Below are 5,563 nucleotides of genomic sequence, written 5' to 3' on the forward strand. Positions count from 1 at the left end.
CGGCAAGTCCCGAGCGTCCGGAGTGCATAGCTCTCCGATCGTACGCTCTGGCTCCGGTAGCGCCATCCCTTGGTGAAGTCGCACCTCCTTTGGACTTGTTGGTGGAGTTGCTTGAGGTGAAGACGATGAATCGTCGGCTTCAACTTTTGGATCTACTAGTTCCGGCTTCCTTGATCGTGCTTCTCGTCTCCTTTGCTTGTAAATTTTTTCTGGATCATCCACAAAATTTTCGGGTTTGTTGGAGAGGCACCCGTCCATCTCCTGTTAGGGGTTAGTGAAAGAGAAAAAATATACGAGATCTAAAAGATGAATATACAAGATCTAAAACATAAAAGAAAAATAAAGCAAAATAAAGAAAACTCTAGATTAGATTGATTTTCGTGGAATAGATCCATTTTTTTTGTTTTTTTAGTTAGCTCAGAAAAATAAGAGATCTAAAAAGGTCAAAAAGAAAAATCAAGAAATATTTACGAATGCAAGTAAGATTGGATCTTAAATCGATGGTTCCCCAACAACGGTGCCAGAAAAGCTTGTTGACGCTCCTTAGCGCCCCCGATTTATATCCCGCAAGCGCACGGTTTCGTGTAGCTTTTCTCTTAGAGTATTCCCCCAAGGTTTATCAATCCACGAAACTAAAGAGACAAGAATCAATCTACTAGCTTAGAGATTCCTTTGTGTTGAGATGGTGAAAACGAATCTAATCTACTAAAAACACGACAAACACCGAAGGTAGCAAGAGAAAGTTAGAGATAACCAATCTAGATCACCTAGATCATGCATATGTTGTAATTCCAGCTAGATAAAGTGAAGTAAGATAGATGTGAATCTCAATGAAAAGCCTCTTTAAACCCAAAATCTCCAATCCGATCCCTCGATACTCCGCCTACTCTGTGGAGACGGCCTGTCACGACGCCCCACTTTTGAACGAAATACCCTGAAGCAAGTCGAACCCCCTTTGGTAGTTCCGTCATGAACCTCTAGCCACCATGACTACAAGATCATGCTAAGCGATCTATCTCGATAATAGATCTAGGATGAAGTGAACCCAAAGAAAAGAATGAAATCGAAAGAGAGAACATGGTCGCTAAACATTCGGAATCACAAATAACTTCACCATGAATGATAGTACATCACAAGATCACAACCGGGGCCCTACCTTGATCTTGATGATCCTAGCTCCGGAACTCCGACGTGGTCTTCCTTGCAAGGTTCCCACGTCGGCTAGGGTGAACCCTAGACAACTAGCACGACCCTCGGCTCTCCGAGAGATGTCCCTCTATCTTCTCTGCTCCTTGGCGTCCTCTCCCGAATTGATCTCCGCGTGAACCTTGGGGAGGGGTCTTTAAATAGCCTCAGGGAACCCTCGGTCAAAGGAGAGGTCGAACCGACCTAAAAAGGGGCTGGGCCGGCCGGCCCAATGAGCCTAGGCCGGCCGGCCTGGCACTTTCCTTCGCCGGCTCGTGTTCATCTTTCTCCCCAAGTCTCCTAGAATCTTCTAGAGTTTATGTCTTTCACGATTGCACCCCATTAGACATCGTTATCTTCCAGATTTCTTCGAGGAGAAGGATAGGATGGAAAATCCTTCCTTAAATATCTCTTTGCTTTGCTTAGCCCCGAAGTATCTTGATCTTATGTTGTGGGCTTTGTCTTTTGGGCTTCATTGGAGGGTGGATTGCATGAACGGGCCTCTAATCATCATGGCCTTCGATCCTTTGTTTGGGATTTGGCCTTCGTCTTTCTTCGTATCATCGCATGATCGTGGGCCTCGCCATTTCATGCTCCAAAATTGGTCAAAAACCTGCAAAAACGAAGTACCTCCAAAATATATGTGCAAACGTGAAAACGACCAATAATTGGGCCGAGGTTAGGATGGTTAGTGATTCTGATATTAAATTCATGCCATTATCAAAGTTAAATAGGGGATAAAATGGATACTTAAGGAGCACCAACAAGTATTTAATTTTGAAAACACAAAAATATAATAAAGTTCCTCGATGATATGAAATTCCTATCCAAAGCCATATGTTGTTTTCATTGCAAAACCTTCCACATATGCAACTTGCTATCTCATTGAGCTTTGTCAAATTGTTGTGACCCTTAGTGAGATTCATTTCATACTCCCATGATCAAGATCACGTACATGTTTCCACCACATACTATGCTTCTACACTAGAAGTAAGCAAATATCCATCCGTCCACGAAATAAAACTCCATGTTAATGTATGACACCTCTCTCTCAAAAAAGTTACATCAATGATATGGGGGCTATGCAAAAAGAAATAATAAGATGTATACCCAAATAAGATATGCCACATGCTGCGGCATGTCAAAAAAAAAGATAGAAAATAAAAGATGCATACCCAAAGAAGGTACGCCACATGCTTAGGCATGTCAAAAAAAAAAGATAGCCCCTTATCCAAAAGAAAAGGAAAAGAGAGATGGTTCATACAAAGGAGTTCATACACCACCCACCAAAAATATCCACACACTTGCACATCTTGATCAAGGTTTATGACTTGTTTCTCCTTTGGATCTGGTCCTTGACTTAGCAAAATATGGGAAGCAAGTATGCCTTCAAATCCTCCATACCTACAGCTACACAAAAATAAGCCATTAGAGATAGGTTGAGGAAGAAAGGAACAATAAAAAGTCTTGGTAAAGGAATTATACACAATTGAGCAATCTGAGAGATCATCCAAGGAACTTTATAAATTTCTTTTGGAAAACTTTACAAAACCTCCGGATTGACGGTTGAGCTAAGAGAAAGAAATATGAGCACTCTATGATATCGTTCTGACTCTCAACCGCCAAAGATGAGGTGAAGCTATAAGCTTCACAGGAGTAAGGTAAGAGATAAGAACAAAGGCCAACTTATTCAAAATCTTGGTAAGAAGCATTCGGTTGTGCCTATGTATGAGTTGGAAATTCAACATTGTAGCAACTCTTGATCAACAACATGAGCCAAGTTTTGCTCGGGACGAGCAAAAGGCTAGCTTGGGGGTGTTGTTGACGGTCGTTAAGTGCAAAATATGACTATCAACTATACTCACACAAGAAGGAAAACCATACCTCTTACTCACATATTTGTATCACTAACCTATCTCCATAGTTGTTTTGGAAGATTTATGATTTCAGGAGTACAAGTCCGGAATAAAAAGAAAACACGAAGAATACACAGACAAGTCAGAGCAAACCGACCAAACAAACCCCGGCACCAACGTATCAGAGATCAGGGCCCACCAGGCAGTGTACTAGAGAAAGTCGGTGGCCAGAACCGACAAAGTGGGGCCAGTCCAGGTGCATTTTGGTGGGAAGCTTGCTCTGATCCTCCTGAAGGCGGTTATGAATGTTTCAATGTATAACTTGGCGGGAACCGACCTCAAGTGACTATATAAGAGGCCTCCCACCACTCACGCCACACACACCACTTGGAAGCCTCTCTCTCACACTCTCTTGTGACTTGTTCTCCTTAGGGTAGTGGAGCTAGGCTAGTTCTTCATTTCCTTAGCGAATCCAGTCGTCATAGGGTCGGTGAGCAATCCTCGGCCTCTGGTATGGCTTTGTATTCCGACTATCATTATGCTATTCATAAAGAGTTCGTTCATGGTTATCTTGCTATGTTCTTAGCTTTCTTTGCCATGTTCTGTTATTCATCAAGTTATACTAGTTGCTTGCTTAGACCAGATGATCTGGGTAAGGATATCGGTTCACTGTGCTTTCGGGCTTGCCTTAGCATCTTACCTGTCCATCGGAAGGGTGGGGGACCCGGGGGTGCTAAGGTAGTGACCTCATATGTGAGTATGGTGCCCGGGTTTGCGGGATCCCTCGGATATGACGGTGCTCCATGGTTTGACTGGAGTAGACCGCAGGTGGTGACAACCCTGTCGGTTCGCCGGGAAGCTGCTTCTCGGTTAGCATACTCCTCGACGTTCAGGTATTGTGTAGGAGTTCATACAAAGATGAAACGGGACAGGATGTTCTCCAGTGCGGGCCACTCCCCCCGATGTCCCTAATTTCCCGGCACCTACAGTTCTAAGCATGTGGCTAACATAACTTACCTGCTAACATAAATAGTATACTAGGATCTATTGCCTATGCTCCCGCTAACCTTGAGTGTATTCGTTTATTCTTTATTCATGAGAGTTGGCTGTTCTGTGTGTGTCACATTACCCCTAATTATCCTTTATTATCACTTACCCCTGTATAATCAGCAGTCTACATCTTATCCCATAATGTTATGGTTATGTAACTAGTAAACATCTTTACACACCCTCGCCACCCCTTGGGAAAATATAAATAACGATACCCTAAATACTTCCGGGTGACATGCTACAACGGTATATTCGTGCACTTGCGGATCCTTCTGTAATCATTAAGACATACCACATGGCGTTTCATGGCGTCGCTGCTATGAACCTAACCCTTTCATAGTGACGGAGCTATGGAATGCCCACTGGCATTTCTGGCGGCGTTGCTGGGAATTAACCCCTCCTAGTAGCGACGTTAAGAAATGTCAACAGTCATGTAAACTAGTCAGACCGGTCTAGATAGCATTGTCAAATTGCCAATTGGACTGCACCATTGCGTATTTGCCAATTTGGAGTCTGATTGAGGAAGTTATGCCTCTAGGAAGACTGACACCTCGGTCTGAATGGTCAGGCTAGTCGAAACAGCCTAATTCGATATAGGATTTGTGTTTTGACACGGGATATGCATGGGTTTCGAGTCCCATCAGGTACAGACTCCCCACCCTATATATATGAAGGGCCACAGCCGATTGAAGGCATTCCCAATCGAATCAACACATTACCCTTTACTTTTATCTCCAAGCCCTAGCTTTTCCAACCTCATGCTATTCTTCCTTCGTCTCTACGGCGTTTGAAGGCCTCCTGAGTAGCCTACCGATCTCAGGGCAACCCTAAGTCCATTAGCTCTGACGGGATGCCTCCCGAGCTCATGGATTGAGGTTTTTGTTGTGTCTCTGCTCCAACCAGTCTGACCGGTTGGTACGACCGGTCTTCTCAGGACCTCACTGGTGAGGATCATTTGTGATCCGTGCATGCTAGTGCTTTCATGTGTTGACCAGATCCGCGTCAACAGCAGCACCTCACGATAATGACACCTTTAGTCAATGAACACTTGAGCATGATTCCATGCATAAAGTAATGGCCGCTCGGATGATTGGATCATAAGAGGGCACAAGCGTGGACTGACTGCATGGTTGAAGGACCTGGGTCTACCAGATGGGGAGACAGTAGAAGAGAAAATGACCAAAAGATTGGCAGCTGGCCCATCTAGCCAGGTACATCATGGTAAGGTTATGATATTAATGGACATCTATTGTATACTGCCACCAAGGCCAGTGGTGTTCGTATTGAGGCCTTAGATAAGTGAACAGGGCAAAGTACAATATATTTTAATGTCATAGATAATATATGGGAAGTGCACTATGGTTCCAATACACCAATTCCGGTCATTCGGTGTCGTTGGGTCAAACACCCAAAAGGTGTTGAGGTGGACGACTATGGGCTCACAATTGTCAACTTCAACAATGTTGGTTATA

The sequence above is a fragment of the Panicum virgatum genome, chromosome 8N (genome assembly GCF_016808335.1).
Source record: "Panicum virgatum strain AP13 chromosome 8N, P.virgatum_v5, whole genome shotgun sequence".
Taxonomy (NCBI): Eukaryota; Viridiplantae; Streptophyta; class Magnoliopsida; order Poales; family Poaceae; genus Panicum; species Panicum virgatum.